The 27,817-nt window shown below is 36.7% G+C and overlaps 1 protein-coding gene and 1 pseudogene across 4 annotated transcripts in view; one reads left to right on the top strand and one right to left on the bottom strand.

Annotated features, from left to right (window-relative positions):
* BBS9 (Bardet-Biedl syndrome 9) overlaps window positions 1-27,817 on the bottom strand; it is a 474,925-nt gene that overhangs the window by 196,879 nt on the left and 250,229 nt on the right. The window lies entirely within an intron of this gene.
* Window positions 178-26,078, top strand: LOC112825276 (large ribosomal subunit protein eL36-like; annotated as a pseudogene).

Raw genomic sequence — 27,817 nt, 5'->3', positions numbered from 1 at the left:
GCTGATAGCACTAATGGAATGAAACCAGAATGGCATGAATAATACATTACTTGCACCAATCGATGTTAGAATGTTACAAGCTGATGGAAAATAAATGCTCAGAGTAAAAACAGAGGAAGACATTTCAAACGCAAATACAGTATAGCAATCCATCTAATATCTCTACTGGACCAGGGTATGGGAGAATTGTTGCAACTCGGCCAAAAGAATACAAAATCGATAACAACTGTTGCTTTCTCGCTGCCAAACTGTGTTCCACCAATGATGTATCAGAGGAAAGACATTACAGATGACTGTCACTGGAGGTAAATTATTGATTAATACACATGTGTTTTCATGTAACTATGTGTACCCATTAACAGAAGACTTATCATGATGCCAGGAAATGCAAAATTTTAACCGCAATTAGTATAAAATTATATGCTGTATATTAAAACAAAGAACAGAAATAACACAGACATAAAGAAAGTTAATTGTAGCACACATTATCCATATTCCTAAGTCAAGGGTCTTCTAGCACAGAGCTCTGAAGGAAATAATGCACAGTTTTCAGTCTCTAGGTAAAGTGGCTAGGTGATTGATGGAACATGCCTCAAGGAATACATAAGCCCCCTCTTATTCACATACATGTCAGTTCCTTTTCAACTGAGGGTCTGAATTATAGAGTAGATCAGTGCCTTAAGAGAAAGTGAAAACAAGAGGATACTACCAGGTAAAAGGCTCCTTAACTCTCAAATCCTACAGGGGAAATTCAAAGGACATCATGTTCCACATATGGTACAAATGGGGGAAAATATCTTGGAAAAAAGGAAAAGCATGTTTATTCAAAAACTTGCTTAGAGATGCCTATAGTAAAACTCTCTTATAGACCAAATTAACAATGATACTTTTATTTCAAATCATCCTCCATTTTGAATAAAATACACAAATTCGATTTTCCAAGAGCATTTTCCTGCCAAATTCTTTCTTGTAAAGCAAGAAAAGAAACAAAGACATCTTAGCAGTTTAATACTTTGGCATAATGACCAAAAAGAACACCCTGTATTTGATATTAGTGAGTTTTCCATGGACACCCCCCCCAACCCGCCCAGGTTATCATGAAAGAAACAAGATTTATAAAATCACATCATAATGGAATTCTGCAAAATAAAGATTTTTTAGAATAATTTAAGAAAACATTCTAGACACAAGTGATGGACAAACTAGAATGGGTTTCTTGGGGATATTATACAGTATTTTTTCTTTGGGGATCTTAACAAGAACAAATGTAGCCCTAGGGGCTTTCTGGTTGACATAGTGGCTAGCAAATGGTACTTGATTTGCTGTTTTCTCATATTTCAATGTTAACCCTCTTGAATGCACACAAAAAGAGGCTCAGTTACAAAGCAGTGCAAAGTAAGAATATTTGTCAACTACACACTGTACATCAGGAGTGATTTCTATTGAATATGTAGCCCTGACTCTGAACAAGAAAACCTGGGTAAAGAAGGGGTACGTGCACCCCAATGTTTATAGCAGCAATGTCCATAATAGCCAAACTGTGGAAAGAGCCAAGATGTCCATCGACAGATGAAGGGATAAAGAAGAGGTGGTATATATACACAATGGAATATTATGCAGCCATCAAAAGGAATGAGAGCTTACCATTTGCAACGACGTGGATGGAACTGGAGGGTGTTATGCTGAGTGAAATAAGTCAATCGGAGAAAGACATGTATCATATGACCTCACCGATAGGAGGAATTCTTAATCTCAGGAAACAAACTGAGGGTTGCTGGAGTGGTGGGGGTGGGAGGGATGGGGTGGCTGGGTGATAGACACTGGGGAGGGTATGTGCTATGGTGAGCGCTGTGAATTGTGCAAGACTGTTGAATCACAGATCTGTACCTCTGAAACAAATAATGCAATATACGTTAAGAAAAAAAAAGAAGAAGAAGATAGCAGGAGGGGAAGAATGAAGGGGAGTAAGTCAGAGGGGGAGACGAACCATGAGAAACGATGGACTCTGAAAAACAAACTGAGGGTTCTAGAGGGAGGGGGGTGGGGGGATGGGTTGGCCTGGTGATGGGTATTAAAGAGGGCACGTTCTGCGTGGAGCACTGGGTGTTATGCACAAACAATGAATCATGGAACACTACATCAAAAACTAATGATGTAATGTATGGTGATTAACATAACAATAAAAAATTTAAAAATTTAAAAATTAAAAAAAAAAGAAAACCTGGGTGAGGAGAGAGAGAGAGAGAGACCTTCAAAAATGATCTCCACCAAAATCCAGATCTATCCTTTGCTTTTATATAGGTTTAACTATGTGAAATTTTCCTGGCTAAATGCTCTGGTCAGCTAAAACAACTAAAAATTAAGAAAGCTGAATCCTTTAAATTTTGCTCTTTGGCAAATAAAATCACTCTCCTAAACAGCTACCATACAACTACTGTGTCAAAGGGAAATCAAAATGGAAATTATACAGTATTTGTAAAATCATAAAAATAATAAAGATAGGCACTTACTGGTCAACAATTTACCTTTCGGGTACTATGCTACGAACTCTACAGACAAAATTTAATTACATTTTTTAAACCTAAAAGGTAAGTTATTAATAGCCCCATTTTACAATAGAAGAAACTGAGGCTCAAGGTCATGAGATAATAAGTGGCAAGATCCTAATAAAAGTCTTGCTGCCTCCTAAGTCTATATTTTCACCAAGCCATAATGCATCATCACTGCACTTAAATGTGTATGTTGGCAAAACTGTACTCAAAGACAAATTCATAGCCTTAAATGCTTTCAGTGTTCTAAATAATAAAAATAAATGATGCAAACACTCAAGTAAACAGTTTGAAAAAGGAACAATGGAAATCACAGTAGGCAGAAAAAGGAAAATTAAGAGATTCAGAGCATAAAGAATTATTATCAATAAATAATAGTTCTGATTGAATTTTTTTTTTTAAATCGGAAGGCAAAAACTACCCCACCAAAAAAAGATGAGCAGGTGAGGACAACACAAAATTAGTAAAGAAAAGGAGATATACCAACAAATAAAGGTGTCGTTTTCTTTAAAAAGGAGAAATACATTTAGGCCAATGTATTCCAAAGTGTGCTTCTAGTGTTCTATAGAAAGTTAATAGATGCTACACACACACACACACACACACACACACACAAGCATTCAGTATCTAAATTTGGGAAATTCTGGGCTGAACAAAGTGAAAAATTATTTCCAGCATTTCTCCTCATCTTTAACATGATAAAGTTTATTGTTAGTCTCCAATACTACTCCAATACTACTTTATTTGACAGGAGGATCATTTCACACCTTTAAAAAAATACTTCAGTATAGGGGCACCTGAGTGACTCAGTCAGTTAAGCATCAGAGTCTTGGTTTTAGCTCAGGTCATGAGCTCAGGATGGTGAGATGGAGCCCTGTGTCAGGCTCCATGCTCAGCATGAAGTCGGCTTGAGATTATTTCCCCCTCCTTCTCCCCATCTGCCCCCCTCCAAAATAAATAAAATCTTAAAAAAATACTTCAGTATGGAAAAAATGTACAAAACATATTTACAAAGCTTGCCTAACACTCATATCAAAAAAATCTAACAAGTAGTGCAATAGAGAAAAATCAATTGAAAGCCACTATAATACCCTGTAGAGGCTAATTAAACAACTACGTGTAAGCCACAACAAGAAAACTACCATAGTTATTACAGATCTGTATATTAAATATTATTCTCTGTTTTAACTCCCACTGGAAATGATGTCAAGGAAAACAAAGTTTTATCCTTTGTCAGCTGACATTGGGAGGACAAGATAGGATTGCAGTTTTCCATCCTCAGATGGGTTCCATTTAGAGGAGAAATATGGACCCTATAAAACCAAGTCAATCATGTTCCTCAGTTTGAGGGAGTGGAGGGAGACAGAGGGAAGTAATTTTCTCATGATCTGCTTTAAAAATGCCATAAATACTCCCTCTACTTTGGACTGCACTAAATTCTGGAAACCCATAAAACAGTGAGGTGTGAGAAAAGGATATGCAGTAATCCATTTTATCTATATTGGAACTGTCAATAAGGGTGGATCTACCTTGGCAATAAAACACTTTTAAAAGCACAATAAAATATTTAAAACTATTTGAATTCAACATATTGACTCAATGAAAGATCATATCCCACGCTGTCAAAAATCAGCAGTGCAAATATAACTACAATCTATTCTAGTATTTACTTACGTATTTTGCACATGGTAGAATGACTGCACACCCTGCTTTTCCATGACAGTCTAGGCTTACACTTGCTATCCTGGTGCAATTATTAATTTTGCCCCTCTTTCCTCTCCAAAATGTCTAGTTTGGAGTATAACTACATAGTCACCCTAAGCTCAAACCATATAGTACCATTATCTTCCTAAAACCTCAGGTCAAGGGTTGGGGAGTGACCTGATATCAAACTCATATACATACCTGCATTCATATCATAGCTCTGCTAATTATGTGACCTGGGTGAGATCACTTCACCTTTGGTCCTCAGTTTCTTCACACATAAGATAATAATAATAACTATTTCTTGGTCATATAAGGATGAAATAAGAAAATATGCTATGTTTACTGGTATTCAGTAAATGCTCTACAAATGCTAGCTATGAAAATTATAAAACCACCTCAGAGAGCCCCGAGTGTTTTCACACATAAAATGAGTATAATAATACCAAAATCCTGAGTGATGTGAAAGATTATACTAGAAAACCCATGTAATGTGCCTGGCAGAGTGTCAGGTACACGATATGTGCTCAGTAAATGTGTATTTCCTTCGTTTTCTTAAATCTGCAAGGACTGTAGTACTAATCACCCACTAGTACTTTGTGTTTCATTATATAAATACAAATTCTACACCTGGAAAAATAAAATACAAAAAAAGAACAATAGCAAAATATGATAGCGTCTAGTAAATAAAACTTGAAAGCAACAAGAACTGAGGTTAATTGTCTCAGAGGTACAAAATTGCAAGGAGATTCAATATTCTAGAACATTAGGAAGGTGCTTGCATTTTGGAGACATACATAGTTAAAACTCTATTTTTTAACATTCCTCATAGCCTTCCCCCAGCCGCTCCACCCCAGCCCACCCCAGTCTACTCAGCCAAAAGTAGATCCATTTACCTCTAAGGACATATTTCAATATTTCCTCACTGTGGAGAATCAAGAAGAGTCTAAGATTTTACACTACATGCAAACTAACAAGTTAATTGCCATCATTTCATAAATGTGTGCAGAAGACTCAAGACCCTTAACCAGAGCAGCGCCTGGGTGGCTCAGTTGGTTGTCTGCTTTCGGCTCAGTTCGTGATCTCAGGGTCCTGGGATCAAGCCCCGAGGCGGGCTCCCTGCTCAGCCGGGAGCCTGCTTCTCCCTCTCCCATGGCCCCTCCCCTGCTCGTGCTCTCCCTCGCTTGCATCCTCTTTCTGTCTCTCTCTCAAATAAATAAAATCTCAAAAAAAAAAAAAAAGACTCCTAGCCAGAGGCAAAGGATTTTATTACTTAAAGTAACAGCAAAAGCCAGAATGTCAGCATCTGTGCTAGTTCCCCAAGCCCAAATTACCACAAGTGATACAAAAAAGGCCAAGGTGACATCTACACATGTGGCGGGCTGGGTTACAGCAGAAGAACCCAGAGCTCAGGGAACCTGAATCTCTTATAATGATCAGTAAGTTCACATGGAAGGAGTACTTATCTTTATTATATTACACAATAAATAACCTATGCCTTGCACTGGAGGGAGCTACTATCTCTATCATCCAAGGCTATTCCTTGTAAAAAATATCCTTAAAAAGACAGTCCAGAGCAGGCAGTGCCTCTGATCACAAGACATGCAGAAACATGACACACTGTGCAGAATTGTCTCCCAATACCAACCAGGTACACATGGATTGTGCCTGCCCCCACCCTGGGTTCCAACACACAGTGTTCTGTGCTTAGATAAATTAGGGAAATATTAAACACAGGGTTGTTGTTGTTTTTTTTAAGTTTCTTTAAAGCAGAACATCTCAGAGCCTAGCAATCCAATGTGGCTTAGTGAACCCCCAACAGGAGGATAGAATGCAGGTTTTAAAACTCATTTTTCACAAAACACCTATAAATATCTCCCAAAGGCATATTCCTTGGATCACAGTTTGGGAACTCTGGGGAGAGTTTATATCATGTGCTCAATATCATCATTCTCTCTTGTATAAGGTTAGCTAATATTTTCCCATTTATTTCCTAAAATCCCAAATCCACAGGGAAATGTTTACATAAAGAAATGCCTTTTAAAAGTATTAAAATATTGGAAGCAAAAAAACTGTAGAGTCCCTCTGTGCAAAAGAACCCTTAAAAATAATTGAGATAATATAAGTAAAGTACTTAGCACTAGCTGGCACACAGTAAGTACTCAAAAAATAGCAGCAATTATAAGTATTAGCCATTTTATCATGGTACATTTACAGAACCCTCTTTGTTATAACACACTGAATTCCTATTATAAGTAAGCTGGTGTGGCTGTAGTAACATCGGGTCATGACTAGTGATTTTTCCTTCTCTAATTCTACTACCGTACACTTTCCTACATGCAATGTTTCCATTCTCCTCATGCCAATATTTTACTCCACAAACTGAACCTTATAAGCCTCTAGGTTTATTTTAGTCTAAATTTGATAAATGTTACTCAAAGCCAGTCTTCCTTTTTGTTTTCTTTTAATGTAAAAAATTAGATCCCCATTTGTTTAAAAGAACTAATTCATAGTTTAAGTGTCTGTGCTTTCTTTGTTTTTTTTCTCTCTTAACAGGGTTGTCACTGAAAGGTCAAGCTGGATCTCATGAGCAAGTGGCAAAGACATTGGCTTAGTTACTGGAAGCTCAGCACTAAAATAAAACACAGTGAGGCCTGCTTGGTACTTCAACGTGAAGGCAGTGTCAAGTTGGCTTGTGTAGGTCCCAAAAGAGATTTCTAATCCCCTGCTTCTTCCAGCCCCCCTCATGACAGTACCTTTTCATTCTGAGCCTTTGGAGGAGGGGAGACTACCAGGCAAGCTGGCATCCATTTCTACAAGACATCCATCACCTGGCCACACTCTTTCAAAAGTGTGCCTGTTTGTATTATCACCATACTTTGATTTAATTAATGATAAACCACTGGATAAATTAAGGTCTAGGATCTATAACCAGTCTCTAAATTTAGACATGGGGTCGGGGGGAAAGAGGGAAGAACTTCTCCAATTATACCAGAATGGCAGATAACAAAACGACATGGAAATCAAAATAATCTAGTATTCTGCGTGTTTACAGTATTTTAGAATGTCCTTAAATAAAGGCTTTTCCTCCTCATTGCTCAGTTTCCTGTCTGTAAACTGGAATGTGTTTTCCCCCCTTATTTCATAGTTTAGAGGAGAGATTAATGAACATTTGTAAAATATTAATTTTATACCAAATAAAGCATAAATGATATTTTGTTTTTCACAAAATATGATTGTCAATATCCACTTGCACGTTACTCTCAGAGGGATCAAATCTCTAAGTCAAGTTATAAAAAGGAACTTCTATTACTGTGGCACTCTAGATCTTCCTTGAATAGCAGCTAAAGCTAAGTGAGAAATTAAATTTCCATTTCCAAAATAAAAAAAAAACAAATCTTATACTTTATAGCCATTTATGTGAAGAAACTCCCAAATAAGAAATTTCATTAAAATGTGGTCTAATACTAAGTTTTTTTACAAAACGGTGTTAAAATCTCTGCTTAAAACCGTATGACATGATCTATTTGTGGGTATTTCTAAATACGTGTTTCCAATATTTTAAACTTTTTGAGAAGTTAGTTCTGAGGAATTTTCTTACTAGTATAGTTCTCACAAGCTACAGGAAAAAAAGTTGCCAGGCATATTCCTGGACTTTGCACAAAATCACCACGGAACCTTTAAAAACCATTCCTTGTCTCTTAAAATTCAGTGAATCTAGAGTGGGGCTCAGGAATCTGTATTTCTAAATATCCCCTCTAGGGGCGCCTGGGTGGCTCAGTCGTTAAGCGTCTGCCTTCAGCTCAGGTCATGATCCCAGGGTCCTGGGATCAAGCCCCGCATCGGGCTCCCTGCTCGGCGGGAAGCCTCCTTTCCCTCTCCCACTCCCCCTGCTTGTGTTCCTGCTCTCACTTGCTCTCTCTCTGTGTCAAATAAATAAATAAAATCTCTAAATATCCCCTCTAGATCCAACCCTAGGCAAATTTTAGAACTACTGAAAGATTGCCATTGTACATTTCAAAAAGCATCAAGCTGGCAGTAGAAAACTGTGCTTTGGAAAAGGGGTGGTTCTTTTCTTTATAAGAACAGAGAGCAGTCCTCTCTCTATTCTTTTGAAGTGATAAGCCAAGGAGTTTCTTCTGTTCCTCCATATATAACCACTTGTTCTTCAAAAGAATTTTAAAACAAATATAATACATATTCATGGTGTATGTGTGTAGTTTCTAGAGAAACGAAAGTCATCATCAGGTAAAGTCAAGTCAGAGGAAGACAGACCGTTGCTGGACACTGAAGCAAAAAAAAAATGCTACTGAGTAGCTGAAAAGTCAAAGAATGCGCCTTCTAAGCCAAATCAAGAAATTAATTCTAAGTTTTGTAAACTTTTCCAACTTTATTTTATTTGCTTTAGTTCAAAAAGAAAGAAAAGTGGTCCTTTTAACCTTCCCACCAGAGAAAATACTGTGCAGACATGTAATTTTAACCAAGTCGTGGCTGCCCCCTAGTGCCTGCTTACCCCAATTACAAGATTTTTTAAGGGAGTCTTACTAGTCATGAAAAGAATACTTCCTTTCAGCTTTGAAGTAAGAACACAAACTAAAGTTGGTTTCTAAATGTCCTGATATATTCATTCTTGTAAAGTGACTATCCCTAGCCCTTTAATTTATTTCCCAGGACATCTACAATTTTTGAAGTCTACCTGACTTTGAACGGTGTTGCTAAAATAATGCAAGATATTTCTATGCTTTTGTTTTCTGTTTGTATATTCTTTGCACACCATACAGAAGAGCCCCTTAATCTTGGCCCTTGCTAACTACCAGAAGCAGGGTGTGCCCATGTGCCATGAGTCTGAATGCCTCCCCTTCTGTGCTCCTACAGGCCCAGTAGCAGAGGCAGATGTCTGCAATGGAGCCAGACCCACACTTGTGCTTTTGCAGCCAGTCTTCTACCACAGCCAGGCCTGCTAAATGATCAGGCCCTCGGTGGGTGGCTTCCATAATCTCTCTAACCTGGCTATAGTTTCCTAATTTGCTGATCTCCCTGCCCCTGAATCAGCAAGTATCAGGATCCCAGGCACTCATTGGGACCACCGCCCTAGCCTGTTGGGGAAATGGCATTGGCTTGTGATGGGAGGGTCCTTGACTTGGGTCACCCCAACTTCTCTCCTAGTTAGGATTCCTTCAGGAATATTCATATGCCAGACATAATTCAAATAGGTGTGCTCATATACAAACTGGATAGTTAGCATTTACTAATTATGTCTTTTTTTTTAATTTACTTGCTTTTTTCTCTTTGCAGAAAGCCAAATACAATTTTATGCTTCTTGAAAAACTATACTGAACATAAGGTAGTCTTCTTTCAAAGTAGGAATTTAAGTAAGACAATCAAAAGTAATGGAAATTTGGTAGACAGAAAGCAAGAAAATTTGGGCATCTATTCTGCTACTTAACCAATACTTTAAAAATCACCAAATTTAAGGTATTATCACTATGTAATCACATTCTAGTGAAAAATATCACTCTCTCTAAAAATGGCCAAAAGTTAGAATGAGAAGCTTCTGAAAGTAAATCACCAACAGAAAGAAAAATCAGCTAATCTGCAAAAGTAAATATTTATTCTTTTGGTACACATCAAACATACAGTGGTCTGCATCAGAATAATATTTATTCACAAAGTGAAATGAATTACTTACATGTTACTATGAAACAATATGCCACATTTTTTGAAAGGCAGAAACATACCATACAAATGTTACTGCAATCAGCAGCTAGAGTAACTAGAGTAGCTATAACTATATATATTGACATGTAACATGTTAATGATTTATTTTTACAAGGAAAAAATAACTTTCCAAACAGCATGTACCTTATGACCCTATTTTTAAATATTTTTTAAAATTATTTTTATTTTTATTTATATTTACACATGTTACAACACATTCAAAATCTGAAAGGATATATACTAAATTGAAAATATGATTTCTTCCTGGGTGGTAGAATTAGGATAATTTTTATTTTCATTTCCCTCTCTTACCTATATTTTCTGACAAAGAATTCTGATATGTAGTACTTGTGGCTTTTTTGAAAGCTATTATTCTTTTTTTAAAGGGAGTAAAATTATGCCATGCTAACTTTTATGGTTATCCTCGGCTACCACTCTGTCCTTTCTTCAAGTTCAGTCTTGCTGAGTAAATTAGAGAAAGTTTTTCTTGGTTGGGGCCTACACTTAGGATGGGGGAGCAGGATACTGTTTAAGGATCTCTATTGTTTGTTTTCATCATTTTTTGAGTCTGAAATTCCTCTGTTTCCACAGTCCAGACTGACTAAGGAAAGACTAGAGTACATTTTGCAATAACTGGCTTTTGCTGCACTCTGCTGGAACATTCTCTGGGGTTCTGCACAAAATGACCAACAAAGAATGCTCAGGCCTTTGCTATATATATCTGGTTTAAAATGTCCTCATGGAGGTTTACATATTTCTATGGATAAATGAGAATGTTCTTTATCTAATAAAAGGGATATAGTTTACAAACATACACACCAAGGATCACCATGCTCACATATCAATAAGTGGCTAAACATGCAGTAGTTGATTATGGTATGTTAGAGGTAACATTTTTAAGTGTTTATTTTGTACCTTCTAAGTGGTAGATCTTTTCTCAACTCTTCTAACAAACTCAAAGATCTATCTTCAATCTTGTAAATTCTTTAGAGGTACCTAACTGAAACTCACATTATGTGGAATCATTTGTTACATTAAGAAGAAAAAAAAGGAAACCCTACCAAATTAAAGCAGTTTTTCAGTTTGTTGGGAAATACTCAAATGACTTACACCTGCTTTGTCTACCTACCAATTTCCCTGTTTTTAGTCTTTTACCTCTTCCCCCAAAACGCACCTGCAGTCAACATTCAGCATGAAGCTCTTTCGGTGAAAAGTAAATCAATTTGTGTTGGCCCAAGATTCCACATAACAGTGTCTAGAGAGGCCTTAGTAACACAGATGCAATGGAAAAGAACCGTGGCAGGCTTGTTTCAACAATCTTCTGAGGGCAGTAAGAAAAAACTTTCACCTTAGACCTGTCTTGGGAGTTGCAAACACAGATGTTGGCAAGAATCCCAGCATACACAAAATACCTCTCAATTTTTACTAATACCTGCTAAAATTATGTTTTGGACTCTGCCTGGAAAGAAAAGTCTGGGATGACCCGTCTTTTGACTTTATAATCTGCATAAATCTCTTGAAGAGGGTTCACAGGAAAAGTTTCCATGGAACATTTCTATTAAAAAAAAAAAAAAAGAAGACAAAGAAGAAAGAAAGAGAGAGAGAGAGAAAGAAAGAGAGAGAGAAAGAAAGGGAAAAAAGCAGCAGCCTCCACAGCATCATCTCCCTCTCTGTGGATTTCTCTGCTGCACTCTCAAATGAGTGGGGAAATTCAGGAGTCCACAGGCCACAAGACAAAGTGTGCATGGGCCTCAGAGCGGATCCCTGCCCAAACCTTCCAATAGCATGGTCAAAAGCCGAGTGTATACTGGTGCCCCCAAGTGTCTGGTGCTGGGCCAGCAACAAACCTAGACCTCAGGGCCAAAACAACCAAGGTCTTGTTTTGCATAAATGACCTGCTATTAAGATAGTCCTGTGTTGTACGAAAAAACACTGGCCTGACAGAGGTAAAGGAGCCCCACCAACTAAGCATTGAGAAGGGCCAAACCCTGAACCAGCCCTCCAAATTCATTCTCTCATAAAATCACTCAATGCCCCTAAAACAGAAAACTAAAGGAAACTGTGGCTCAGAGAGCTTTAATAATCTGCCCATGGACACAAAGGTGGTTAACAGTGAAGTCAGGGTTGAAACCCAGGTCTGTTTCACCCAAAATCTCTTTCAAGTCCACCAAACTGTCTCAGAGATTCCAGTTCTTGTCCCATCTCAAATACTTTTAAAGAGTCATTGACTCTTCAGGGCTTTTTAAAATTCTTTTGTGAAATGATATAACTGAGCATAATTTCTAAAACTTTCTTAAACTCCCAAAATCGATTATTCTCAGGATCTGTTCATATCTTTCTTTGCCCACCTCTCAATTTTTTTTTTTGGATGTGACATAGGATGTAAATTCTCTAGGCTAAAAAAATCCAAATCCAAGGTAATCCTAAAGGCTTCAGATGTCAGACAGTCTCTATTGCTGAGTATAGCGTGGAATTGTCACTAATGTTCTCTCTAAACCTGGTCATATTTAGTGGTGTGTGATTATCAAATAAAAGTAAGCCATATAAAACACCAAGTGCTATAAAAATATTTAGCATGGTCTCGGGAAATTCCAATCCCTAAAATTATTTATTATTTATTCACTACAAATTATCGCCCCAAAATTGTCTAACATATTGGGAATCAAATAATGAAAGATGTTTTTGCCACACCACCATTATGATCTAGTTTCACAGCATTTTATTACTGTATCATAATCGCTCAGCATATTGATATAAGGTGACAATGACTCTATTTGGAAAACTTTTATATTTAAAAAGCAAGTGTTTTAAATCTTTAAATAGAAATAAGCTACCCATTTCCATCAATTGTTTGATCAATTGTTTGGCCTTAACCAAAGCACGGTTATTTCAAAAAGAAAGCAAGTAACACTTTTACAATCTATTTTCCTTAATAAAAGGTACATTTTATTTCATTATTGATGTACAATTTTAATTAAAACTCCAAGTCCACATTTTGCTTTTTAAATGACAGATATTTTCATTAGCTAACAAGAAGTTAACCCATTGCCACAATCCTCCTGAAATAATGTGTGTGATGAAGAATAATTAAGGTAGCAAGGGCAAAAGGTTACTTAAGACTTTACTACGGTGTGAGCTTAAATTATAGGTTTTAAACAAGATGTAAGGACCAATGCGCATTAAAAAAGTGCAATTTTAATGGAATGCAGAACAAATTAACTTTTTAACATTTAATAATACCCAATTGCATAATGGGATTTTGTAAGTGCTACAGGGAGCAGAAAATAAAAGTAACACTGCAAGGTATGCTTGTTAACTACTTCAAGCTAAAGCATTACTGGCCTACTAAATGCTGTAGTAAATGGACACACTGACATGAAAGACTGGATTCTGCCATCTGATTGGCATGTTTTGTTTGTTGTTTCTTTTTAAAAAAGCGGAAAAGATCAAAAACCTTTAAGGAATTTTGTTAGCATGTTCTCAGAATTTCTTCTCAATACTTCCCTAGGCTGGGAAAAGTTTCTCTTGCAGGGTTACCTTCTCCCCTATCGAGTCAACCAGAAAGGTGGCTACAAGATCCTTTTAAACCCAGCTCTCTCCACAGGGGCAGAGCCACCATAGCATTCTGGTCCTGGACCTAGGGAGCCCACAATTCAAACTGTGCCTCTTGCCTGTAAAGCAATAACCACAGGGCATGGGGCCAGCCTTTGTTTTCATCCGATTAATTGAGCGAAAATGGTTTCAACTGTGAAAAGTCCCCCATGACTTAGCTCCAAAGCTTGACAAAAGAGGAATGGAGTATGTGCCCAAGCTTCAGAATTGCATTTCAAGAAGTCACTGTCAGCCACACACCCTGTCTCCCAAGGGAGAGGGTCAGTGACATGGTCAGTTCTTATTCCTTATAATCAGGGGTGAAAATATATCCATCATCCTTCTGCTGACCACATTTGTAATCAAACCAGAGGAACCAAAACCATGTAACTTTTAAGAGCACTAAGAGCTAATCTTAAGTTTCCTCCAAAGATGTCAGGGACTACATTCATTTATTCACGCTATAAACTCTGGGTTATCTTCCATAGGCCAGGCAATGTGCTTGACAGAGTGAACAAGACAGCTATGGTCCCTGTCTCTACAGGACCTAGAACCTAGCAGCTGCACACTGCCATAGATAGTCTCGGTCAACTGAGCTTCAAACTCTTGGTAAAGAGGAAAGTGCCCAAACTCAAACAGTGAACACAGGTCAGCAGAAACACTATTTCCACCTAACTTCATTATATGCTCTCTTTTCTGTGCTTTAATCCTTTGGTGAAGCTCCTAAAGAATTTGGCTGAATGAAAGACTGGCCATTAGAAAGAGAAAATACTAAGACCCTTTCTAAGGTTGACAGTGAAAACCCATTCTGATCAGCCAGAAAATCTCCTTTCTTATAGTCAGTCATATACTAAAACATTCTTAATCCCCACCTCTTTGACTCTGCTAAACAGTTATGGAAACAAGTCAGCATTTTAGGCAGCCACCACCAACTGTTCAGAATTGGCATAGGAGATAAAAATTAGTTGCTAGTGCAATCTTAGACTGTATTAAAAGAGTTTCTAATGCCATAAATATAGGAATATGAAATTCTAAAAATGGGAAGTATCCAACTTAAATTAATTCCAACATTCCAAAAGTGTGTTTATTGGTAGGGTATTTAAATCATAGAAGGAATTTCCCCAATGAGACAATACTATAAATTGTGTTAATGTCACAAAACAGTCCTCAAAAGACTCTTTTATCCCATTATGTGCCAAAATGGAACTGAACCAGTATACATTTGAAATGAAAAACTAATAGAAAATAAGAGACTTATGGGGGGTTAGTATACTACTCACAATAAAAGTTTAAGACAGCATTGTAGACTAGACTCAAGAGCTAACAACTACTTAAACTGTTAAAATGTTGTGTCTATTACAGCTGTTGGGATGCATATCTTATTGCCTAACTAGACTAGAAACCACTTGAGGAAAATAACCATTTCTAACACATCTTGTACCCATTCCTAACTTCCTCCCCCTTCAGTGTCCCTGATAAATATTAAGCAAGTGTAGATAAATGACAGAATTTCCTAGTAGGAAATCTAGGATTATCAGGCAAGCAGATGCCCCTACTCTTTTCCATACACAGTGAAGAAAAAAGGAACAATGAGGCAGCAGTGTCACTTTTTTGCTCACTAAAGGGAGACATTTGGCTACCTTTTCCACTGCCTCCATGTGACTTGGAATGGCCATTTATACCTGTAAGATGCTGATAAGCTATGGATTTAGAGTAACATGGAAAAGTCCACTAGACTGTCAACTCCATAATGGTGGGGATCATGACTGTCTTATGAACCACTAAGGACCTGATGACTATCTCAGTGACCTGGCACATAGTAGGTACTCAATATGTGTTGAATGAATGAAGGACTATAGTGTTCAGGCAATAGTTTTTAACAGGCCCCTGGAATTTGTACTATATAGCATTTTGAACCCTAAAATGTACATAACTTCTCAGCCTATCATTTATTTTTCTAATTTTTATAAATGTGGGTAAAAGAACAATTTCCCTTTCCTTTTAATGTGATAAATACGAAGAAAAAAAAAAAGAAAGCAGCACACACTTGATAAATGGTAACTGGCCCTTGGTCATAGTGTCGGGAGACACCACCAGTGAGGGAGGCTACCAAGCAGAAGGCAGGACTCACATGGAGAGGGCTGCCAGACAAACACCATGGGGGAATGCAGGCCCAGTGTGGCTAGGACTTCTGATTTTTCAAGAGGAACCAGAAGTCAAATTCTTCAAAATAAAATCTCTTAGTTTTTAATTTTGGCAACTAATAAACATTTTAATAAACTGCATTAGCCAATTCTGTTTTCTGATCAAGAAGATGAAAATGATTTATTCTTTTGCTGTAACTAAAGGCAAAAGAGAGAGAAAAATGGGAGAGAGCTCTCCATTTCTTTGTAAGTGTTTAAGCAAAACTACAAAGGATCTCAAAGGCCCTTTCTAAGTTGGAAAAAACTACTAAATAGGGCAACAGTTTTCAAACATTTAAAGAACTGAAATCCTAAGTGAAGCCCAATACCTAAAAGAAATAAAACTGAGGTCTACCAGTTGTACCCTTCACCCTTATCCGATGGTGCAAGGCATGCCAGTGAGGCCCTAGGTTTCCACTGCTGCCATTTTGGAAAACCAATGACTGTGGTGGTGGGCTTCGTGGAATGAGAGGAAAGGAGACAAAGTCTCAGGCAAATCCAAGAAGGGAATGGACTTAAGAGTCACAATCCAAAGTAAAAATATATTTTGTAAAATGTTCCATTATAAAGTGCTATGGGTAACAGCCAAAGGCAGGAAGAAACCTAGTAAGCTAAGAACTGCAGTTTTTCTCATATTCCTTGAGTTCAGAAAGCACATGTAAAAGAAGATGCCACAACAAGGCCCAGAGACAAACTATATAAAACCACTGAGAAACTAGAACTCTGAATGGGGGTCCTATGCTTTAATCACCACATCCAACATCAGACATGAAAGAGGAATTAGCTCATCCAAAATGTTAACAAAGATTAGGACCAAGGCCTAACCACACTACAAACTCACACACACACTACAACTAGTAGGACACTATTTTCATCTATAAAACTGGCAGAGTTTTTGTTTTTTTAATGATAATTCCCAACGTCAATACAGGAGCCAAGAAGTGGACGTTCTCATGTGCTTCTGGGGGGAGGGACAGTAAATTGATACAACCTTTCTGAGGGGAAACATGTATTAGAAGCCTTTACAAATACACATGGACCTTGGTCCAGCAATTCCACATGTGGAAATCTATGCTGAGGAAATGGTCATGAATGGACCAAGTTTTACCTCCAAAGATATTTACTGCAGCATTATTTGTAGAAATAAGATCTTCAAAGCAACAAAATTATCCAACACTAAAAAATTGGGTAAGCTGATTTTGACATAGCTGCTATGTAGCATTAAATAAGATGTTATAATGCTATTTATAATGACATGAAAACTGTTCTTGAGATAAAATCAAAAAACAGGACTATAAGCACATCTTTTATATAACTATCCCAATTTTTAATATAATGCATGTATATACACAGAAAAAGAGAAAGAAGAATGTTCACAAGGAATTACATTCATTTTAATTTTTGTGTTTTGCATTTGTCTGAGTTTTGCAAATTTTCCACATGATAGTATTTAATGCAATTCTTATATTTTGTTCAAAAGGTACATAAAATGAAATTTGATTATTTTTTTATTTCTGATTGTTTTAAAAGAGACTTTTGTAAAAATTTTCTTTGTGGATATAATTTAAAGTCATTCCACTATATAATCCAAAGTCAATCATTGCTTGACATTGCTTGACTTGCCCCTTTTCAATCATTTTCCCTTTTCTCTCCATTTCTCCCAACAAACAGAGCCATTTGTAGGCCTGAAGAAGTCAGAAAAATTCCTACTAATTGATCTAAATCCCAAAATAAGGGAAGACTGCAGGGGCACTCATGTGCTGCCTCCTTCTCAGTCCACTTTGAGAAGTTGGGTTTGGTTTGGTTTGGATTTTAATTCACTGTAAGCAAGGGGCCAATGGCCGGCCCCTGTCTTTATCTATTTGTGACAGTATTCTATATGTGTTTCCATATGCAACTCTTTGCTCTCTTCAGTTGGACTGGGTGGTCTTCTAGCACAGGACTATGTAGACATATTCTTTTGCAGTTTCCCTCTAAGGTGCTCTGCAAATAGTGATCCTGACATATCTACTAGGGAAGATACCATTAAGGAAAAATTAAAGCTCCCCTTGCACATTCTATGCTGCTGGTGGCACTATCTACTCACAAAATTAGCAATTACCTGGTCATTTAGATTAAAGCCTTAAAAATGTTCCTATTCTTTGAGCTAGTAATTACTCTAATGGAAGTCTATCCTGAGAAAACAAATTTTTATTTAGGAAAAAAAAAATTCAAAACAAAAAATTAAACTCAACCTAAGTCTTACTAAGGGAATGACTAATTAAATCATCATTCACGGTCCCAGTGGACTCTCCATCTTGACAAAGCTGAAAGTTATAATGGCTGACAGTGGAAGTGAGCCTGTAAGATTTCTCAGGCACCAAGAGTTGTAGGAATGCCTGATTCTCCATCCCTTTACTATTGAAACATATTGTATCTGGACTTGTACTTGTTTGGAGGCTAAAGGAACTGTCATTTAGCTCATAACCTAGTCTTGCCTATGAGGAGTCCAGAAGAACTAATTCACAGTAAAAAATAAATTGACTCTTTTTCTAGGTCCTAGGTATCCAATTATCTTCTAACATCCCCTATTAAACTATACCAAACATTGCAGCCATCAGCTTTCAAGACTTTATGGAAAATAATTTTTATTTTAAGAAGAAAAGCCAAAATCAAGGAGACGCTATCAAACTAGAAATTAAAATTTGGAAAAATGAAGTACCTCATCAGAATCTGTGATTCAGGCTCATGAAAAACACATTTAAAAAAAAAGAACTGTAAACCTAATTGGAATGTAAAAAATAATTTACCTCAAATGACATACAGCATAAACCTTTCAAACACTTGTAACTTAACACCGAAAAGATGATAGAGCCCATTCTTGTTCCAAGATGATAATTGCTTTTTAAGTACAAAGAGATCATAAAAATTCCAGTGACAAAACAGAATCCTGAAACAATTCAAATCACAGCAAAGGAGGATTAGGAGCATTGCCCATTGTACCTGCAGTGACTGCTCAACTCCAGGAGTAGGAATGATAAACATAGGTCTAAATATGTAAGTTGTAAAGTGCATATCTCATTAGCAAAATAATATCCTGGTCCCAGAAGAAATTTCTGGCAGAGACATAAGACATGCCTTCAGAAGCTCCCTGAAGAAATGCCAACTACCGCTGGGGCAGGACCACTGAGTTCAAGAAATAATATGTTGAGCCCTACTATGTGCCACACCAGGCTCTGTGCTAGGCAATGGAGCACAAGAGTGAACATTAGATCTGGTAGTTACTGTTATCCTGGAAACAGACTAAAAACAGATGGAAAATCCACTTCAACTGAAATGTACAGTACTTATCTGCTAAGTAAGTTTCAGGTCCTGTAAGAAAAATGACATGGAAGCATGGCTACAAATTTTTTCTAACATGATGGGTCCTAGTACAAAAACTACACTAAAATAATCTGTTGTTTAGTTATTACAGCTCCTATTAGTCATTGTTAATATCAATTAAAATGATTTTCATCTGATAATACATTTTAATTTAAAAAAATTATATATGAGGGCGCCTGGGTGGCTCAGTTGGTTAAGCGACTGCCTTCGGCTCAGGTCATGATCCTGGAATCGCTGGATCGAGTCCCGCATCAGGCTCCCTGCTCAGCAGGGAGTCTGCTTCTCCCTCTGACCCTCTTCCCTCTCGTGCTCTCTGTCTCTCATTCTCTCTTTCTCAAATAAATAAATAAAATCTTTAAAAAAAATTATATATGATGCATCTGCTCATAGCTCACTTAAGCACTACTGTATCTTTTTGAATATTTATCATCTTTAATGGCAAAAGACTAGACTAAAAGGTAATATTTGTCTACCTTTATAATTATCATCACTTTAAGAAGGTCACGCTCCTCGAGGTTAGCAACCATATCATAAACACCTTTATATACCTCTTCCAGTCACAAAGAAACTCATACATAGTAAGTTGCTCAATAAATATTTGAGCGAGTAATCTCCTAAACGGAATCTTTTAATCCCTGAATTTCAATGATCAAATATCCTATTTTTTCTTAAGTTTTTTTTTTAACTATTTCCAAATATTTTGACACACCACATTAAACATTTGTAGTCTGGAGAACACTTTTAAGACTTAAGAATTACCACAAAATACATTTCCTAGGCTGAATCTAAAGGAGTTATATTAAGCACACATGTAAGCTTACATGAAAAGCAATAAGAAATATTCCATTTTTGTGTTGTTTCTTGAAATCTGATCAAAATACAAGTTTAAATTTAAATGTATAGGAAAAAAAGAATAAATTGACTTATTTCAAGAAGACAGTTTTGCAAAGTTGTAAAACCAGTTCCATAGAACCTAAGATTTCATCTCTCGTTAGGGAACCTAACAAGGTTTGTGGACAAGCAACAGTGTTGAAATCTTGTCAAGAAATATTTTAAATATTAAAAAACTATGTCAACCCTTGTTCTGTTCATGACTAAACTTGATACCATCAAGAAAAATTAGTTTCGGATGTGGGATACTTCAGGGATTTGAAGTAGTTTGCTAAATAGGAAGCTAAATCCAATTACTTTTCTGTAGATTTGGCATCTTCAACTGAAAACCAATATTCCAATTAACATTAGACAAATATCCAAGCTTATCCACATGTTCCAGGCATCCTTTTTGGCTAACAAGTAGACTCCATTTCTGTATTTAATTATTCCCTTATGTATACATAGGGCCTGCATTATACTTGAGGTATATAAGGCAAAAAAAAGGGGGGGGGGATTTTAAATTCTCCTGTGGTTCACTTCTACATATGCACAACCCAAATTTAACCTCCTATATAATTTTATCTTCTTTTCTAAATTTAAAATGTGCCAACACAAGTCTTCTTTTAAATATGAGATGTTTTGAACTACCTAAATGGTACAAATGTCAAAAGCACTCTCTATATCACTTCACTCTACTCAAAAATTACAAACAGACAAACAAAACACAGCTTCATCATCAAATATTGCCGTTAGCTTGCCTGAAGCTTAAAAGCAATTGAGATATTCTGAGCCAGATTATTTATGTACCTGGCTCCCTTACTTCAAGGGAAATTTCTGACGTAAGAGTAGCTTCAAGGAGAAAAGATTCAGTTCATTATCAATCAGTAGAAACTCTTCATAAATGGAAGAAGAAATTCTCAAGAGTGGGAAACTTGGTTAGCATGGAATATATACCTGTGGCTCTAGAGTGATATAACGTATTTCATCTTTTGTCGACTACATGAAATGTCAAATTTTATATTAATGTTATGTTACCAAAGAACACAAGTTTTTCTGACTAGAACTTTACAGCAAGCAATATTTATTTATTAAGAACCAGCAAAGACTATCATTATGTCAGTAGTGAAGTATCACACCAGGTCTAACTTAGGAAATTGCCTTCAGTCTATTTTCTTTTTTTTTTTTAATTGTTATGTTAATCACCATATATTACATCATTAGTTTTTGATGCAGTGTTCCATGATTCATTGTTTGTTCATAACACCCAGTGCTCCATGCAGAACGTGCCCTCCTCAATACCCATCACCAGGCTAACCCATCCCCCCACCCTTCAGTCTATTTTCTAAGAGTGAAAACTTCGTAACAAACTATAAGAATGTGTGTCTGTATATAGATGTGTGTGCAAGTATGTACATTCAGTAAAATATCAGCTATCTAGACCTTGGTAATGTCATCCATCCAAAACAATAATAAGAACTGTAAGGGAGCCTGGCTGGCTCAGTTGGTAGAGCATGTGACTCTTGATCTCGGGGTTGTAAGTTTGAGCCCCATGTTGGATATAGAGATTATTTAAGCAAAATCTTTAAAAAAAAAAAAAAAGAATTATGAGGGATTAGTGGAGACAGTAAGAGGAGAATATGCCTGAACTCCCAAAAAAGATTCATAAGTAAAACCCACGTCCTAAAACAAATTCACATAAAGCACCAACAAGTTCAGGCCTCTGCTTAGCATTCACTCTTCTTAATACATGTATCAAACAAACCTAGTAACCTCTTTGCTAAACCTCTAGAACCAGTAAATTAAGAATCAGCTTGGCTATTACAAATCAGGAAAACCAACAGAAAATAGTACCCCAAAATCCAACAGAAAGAAAGAAGTCAGATTATATTTTATTTTAAGGTAGGCAAAAGAATTTTAAATAGTATTTTTGTCTAGACCATTCACTGCAGGGATGAGGAATACTTAATGGGCTTTATATGTAGAGGACCACCAGACTCAGGCTTCAGACCTGTTTTCTGCTCTATCCTCAATGCTTCCCAATGAGTCATGACCTATTAGTGGTATGTGCAATCAAATAAATGGGTTATGAACATGGTTTTTTGTATGAGGAGGTGGGATATCCTAGTTAAAATATATATTCATTGAATATGGAAATAGGTAGAGACTATCTCTGGTTAATTTTTATCACCCATCCCCTCACAGTGCCTAACACAGGATTTTAAACATGAGTAAACACCAAAATGTCCCATAAGGGAATATATGAATCATATGGAAATCATCTGGACAGAGCATGTCAAGAGAGAGGAGCAGCAGGTCATATGGTACACATCAACATTTAAGGTAGGAGAAGGAAAAGTAGCCTATGAACACAGCAAAGAAAAACCAGTTATAAGAATGGCTATACATTAAGATAGCCTGGGAAGCTTTCAAAAAAGTAAGATAGGTTGACAAAGTTAAACATGGTAGAGAGACGCCTGGGTGGCTCACTCAGTTGAGCACCTGACTGTTGATTTCAGCTCAGGTCACGACCTCAGGGTCTTGAGATCAAGCCCCAGGTGGGGCTCCACACTCAGCAGGGAGTCAGCTTGGGATTCTCTCTTTCCCTCTCCCTCTGCCCCTCCCCCCGCTCACATGAGCACGCTCTCTCTCCCTCTAAAGTAAATAAAAAAAAAGAGCATGGTAGAAAGACTGTGTAATATTATAACCAAAAAAATATTTAATGGATTTGGCAATCAGAAGGTCAGAGGCAACAGCAGCAGGGGCAAAACCACATCATCTAAAGTGATCTACAGAGTCAATGTATTCTCTCTTCATAACACTGGACTTGGCTATGGATTCCTGGATATGACACCAATAGCATAGGTTACAAAAGCAAAAATAGACAAGTGGGACTACATCAAATGAAAAAGCTTCTGCACACCAAAGAAAATAATCAACAGAGTGAAAGGCAACCTATGGAATGGAAAAAAAAAATTCACATATTATACAAAATGTATAATAAGGAACTCCTACAATCTGATAATAAACATCTTGTCTATGCCATATCACCCTGAACACGCCCGATCTCGTCTGATAATAAACATCTATTAGGAGGGCCATTATCAAAAAAGAAAAAAATTAATGTTGGCAAGGATGTAGAGAAATTGGAATACTTGTACACTATTCATTGGATGAAAAAATGGTACAGCCACTATGGAAAACATATGGAGGTTCCTCAAAAGATTTAAAATAAAACTACAATATGATCCAGCAGTCCCACTTCTGAGTATTTATCCAAAAGAACTGAAATCATTATTTCAAAGAGATTTCTGCACTCCCATTTTCATTGCAGCATTATTCACAGTAGCCAAGGTATGAAAACAATCTAAATGTCTATGAAGAGATACATGGATTAAAAAAAAAATGTGGTACATGTATATACAATGTAATATTATTCAGCCATAAAAAAGAAGGAAATTCTTCCATTTGTGACAACATGGATGAACTTTGAGAACATTATGCTAAGTGAAGTAAGCCAATCACAGAAGAACAAGTACTGCATGATTCCACTTATATGAGACATCTAAAGTAATCAAACTCATAGAAGCAAAAAGTAGAATGGTAGTTGCCAGGAGTAGAAGCAGGGTGGGGTGGGAAAGGGGAGGTCCTATGCAGTGGGTGAAGAGTTTCAGTCATGCAAAATGAAAAAGTTCTAGAGAGAAAAAAAAAAAGAAAAAGTTCTAGAGATATGCTGTATAACAATGCACATACTGTCAACAAAAATATACTGTAAGTTTAAAAATTTGTTAATAGAGTCTATATATGGGTTTTTTTAACACAATAAAAAAGTGGACAGATAAATAAAATGGAAAATGAGAGAATAGAGAAAATAAAAGTAGACAGTTTCTGATGAGACAAGTGTGCAGAGGGAGAAAAGAAAGAATGGATTACATGTAGAAGAGAAATACAAAGAAAAGTTGCAAGAGGCAGGTCTGTGACAGGATAAACTTCAGCATGTTTATAGGCTATAGGGAAGGAACAGAGAGAGGGAGAGATCAAAAATGTAACAGCCAGAATAAATGATGAATAAGTTATTATTCCAGAAAATAGTGGAAAATCAAAAGGATCAAGTGAAGAACTGATCTTGAAGAAGAGGAAGAAACCCTCACATGCTGCTGATGGGAATATAAAATGATACAACACTGAGGAAAAAGTATACCATAAAAATTTAAACATAAATTTACCACATAACCCTGCAATTCTACTCCCAATAATCTACCAATAATAATCCCAATAAAAACAAAACATATGTCCACAAAGACATGCAATAAATGTGCACAGGAGCATTATTCATTTATTGGTCAAAACTGAAAACAATCCACATTATCTATCAACTGATAAAAACAAAATGTAGTGGGGGCACCTGGGTGGCTCAGTCATTAAGCATCTGCTTTCAGCTCAGGTCATGATCCCAGGGTATTGGGATCGAGCCCCGCATCAGGCTCCCTGTTGGCAAGGATGTAGAGAAATTGGAATACTTGTACACTATTCATTGGATGAAAAAATGCTTTTTTTTCATCAGTCTCCAAGGGAGAAGCCTGCTTCTCCCTCTCCCTCTCCCCCTGCTTGTTTTCCCTCTCTCGCTGTCTCTCTCTGTCAAATAAATAAATAAAATCTTTAAAAAAAATGTAGTGTATTCACACAATGGAATACTATTCAACAATAAAAAGGAACAAACTGCTGACACATTCTACAATATGGATGAACCTCAACAACATTATGTTAGGTAATAGAACTCAGATCTAAAAGAATACTTATTGTACAATTCTAACTATATTAAATATCCAGAAAAGGCCAACTTAGACAAAAAAATAGATTCGTAGTTTCTTGGCATTAGGGGTAGAAGAGGGGATTAAGTGTAAATGGGCACAAGGGAGCTTTTGAGGATAATGGTAATGTTCTAAAACTGTATTGTAGTGATGTTTGCACAACTCACTAAAATTCATTAAATGGTACATTTCCAATGGATGAATTTTGCAGTATGTAAATTATACACCAATAAAGTGTTTGTTTTTTTTAAGAGAATAGGCTAACTTGACTGGCATGTATGTTTTGCAGAAGTGGGAGTTAAAATTAGAAGGAGTTGTGTCCCATTCTTCAGAGATCTTTGAATGCCAGAGAGAGAAGTCGCAAACAGATAGACAAAGGAGATCCCCTGAAGGTCTCAGAATGGGATAGGATAAAAACAAATAAAAAATACAGATAATTACATTCGGAAGATTAGTCTTATCTAATGTGTCAAATAAGAAGTTGACACATTAGATCATAAAGACCAGGAATTGTGGGCTCCTTGAGTCCGTGGCCTCAACTAGCAAGAGCTGATCCTCTTACATATTTTCACCTTGAATCACAAAGGTGGGATAAAAGAAAGATGGCCCATGAAAATCTATCAGTTCCATGAACTTTGAGCCCATCATTCCAACTGAGAAATCAACTAAACATGCAAATTAAGTGCTGGCTAGAAGCCAGTCCTAGATGAGGTTAGAGGGAGGCAAAGAATCAATATTTGGGTGGGAAGTATGGTTGAATTTTCCTGAAATCCAATATCCTGCTATAAGAGATTTAGAAATCATATAAAAGGAAACTTAAAAACCACAATATAGGGTGGTCCATCAGGGAAAATAGTGATTTTCTGATTTTACTGCAAAACATTCCACTAATGATTCCCAAGTACAGTGACAATACATCTAAATCCATTTAAAGTCCAATGTTCCTTCTGCCCCAGGAGCCATGGAGGGGCAACAGCCATAGCTCTGCACTACCCTACGGCCATGGGCCTCAACAAGGGCCACAAGGTGACTAAGAACATGAGCAAGCAGCAGCTGGTGCCTCACTGAGCACACCAATTTCCAAGCTCGTGTGGGACACGATCCGAGAGGTGTGCGGCTTCACCCCATAGGAGCAGTGTGCCATGGGGTTGGCTCAAAGTCTCCAAGGAAAAGTGCACCCTAAGTTTATCAAGAAAAAAGTGGGGACACACATCTGTGCTAAGAGGAAGAGAGAGGAGATGAGCAATGTCCTGACAATCAAGAGGAAAGCAGCAACCAAGGAGGACTGAACTCTTCCCCTCTGTACGTAATAAAGCTTTTTTGGAACTTGATAAAAAGAAAAAATAAAAATGAAGTCCAATGTTCAAAATTCATTTCTTTTAATTAGATTAAATCACTTTTACCTATTACTACCTTGTTCCTGAATATACAGTTGAGTCTCACAAAATATCTTTTTAAAAATATATCACCTCAATTTATCTTTGGTTACATTTCATACTTTCAAACAACACTCAGGGCACTATTAGCCCTCTGGATATAAATATACAGGGAAACATATCAGTATTGATATAACTACTTAGCTGTTCATAGATAATCCCTTAAAGATCATACACATCTTTTTATTTTGTTAAGTAATATCATAAAATAATCTCTTTGGCTTTGTTTTCCTTAACTGAGAGAAAGAAAGAAAGTGGGAGAAGGGAAGGAAGGTAAACAGGAGGGTTATGAGGATGGTGATCATTGTTAATTCACAATTCAAACCATTCAGAACTCCATTTACAGAAAACTAATACAAAAGGAATAATTGTGCTAGATAGGATTAAACAGGAAGATAGATAACATAAATGAAAGAAAACTCATATAATTACAGATAATTAGAGGCCACTTATATATTTTTTCTCTCATCACTAATACAAAAAGGTAAGATTTTCATTTCCTTATAATGGGTTCATTAATAGTTTTATTGTAATATTAGAAACATCTTGTTCCTGAGTATCTCAAAGGACTAATTATTTTAAAAGATCAAACAACAAATAGAAAGAGATTTTAGCAGAAGAGGGTACCCCTGATTACTTTTGGTTTAGAATACTTTATATCAGACAGATGATCAAATTTCTGAAGCTGAAAAATTTGCCAAAATAAAATCCTAATACTGAATGTACAATCTAAGTAGGTATTCACACTAATATTAGCAAGCAGAAAAAACCAACTATCAGTTGAAGAACATGCAGATAAAGAAGTATGAGTTCAGTTTATTAAAAAAAAAAAAAATATGACCCAGGGAAGTAAAGCATACCAGGTGGATATTAAAAGTAGAATGTTTTTATATACAAATAGGTCTGTTTTCCCCTTGATTTATGTACAACCCCCATTAACGTCAATTAGTGTTACATACATAAATCAAAGGAAGCATAACTCCAATGTCATAATACTACTCTGCACTTGTATATCTTGTTTGAAAACTAATTCAGTTTCAAAAAGCCCTGTTACTTAGATCACTATTATTAGCGTCCACCAAATAAATGTTGACTAGCCAACAAACACCCCCCAGGCTTACACTAAATGACCCTAAAGGCCCATTTGTTTCTGAAATCCTGAACTGATGGAAATTTAAGATTCTAAGTCCGGTGCCTTAACCATTATGCAGATACAATAAATATTTATTGAAATTTTTACTAGAAGATAAGTACCATGCTGGATGCTGCTCAGACAGGTTCTAAGGTGTCCAAAGATAAAAGTGAAGAAGCCAAGTGACATACCCAAAGTCAAAGAAACATAAAGAGCTGGAACTAGGACCCAAGTCTGTTGACACAAAATTTGATGCTTTTATTTTTCTTTTTTTTGGAACAATACGTGAAGGCATGGTTTATGTGAGCAAAGTTTCCTAGTAGTCCCCCAACCATCCAAGAGTGCTTCCCACCGCCTGCTAGCCACAACCAGTGAGTGAAAATCATTGCATTAATGATAGTCTTATCATGAGCTATAATTTAAAGGTATTAAGGAGGGGTGGCTGGCGGGCTCAGTTGGT

Source organism: Callorhinus ursinus, unplaced genomic scaffold, assembly GCF_003265705.2.
Source record: "Callorhinus ursinus isolate GAN/ISIS: 27379988/994484 unplaced genomic scaffold, GSC_fseal_2.0 scaffold12, whole genome shotgun sequence".
NCBI lineage: Eukaryota > Metazoa > Chordata > Mammalia > Carnivora > Otariidae > Callorhinus > Callorhinus ursinus.
Note: the sequence above shows the minus strand (reverse complement) of the source record. Positions and strands in the feature narration are given on the sequence as shown.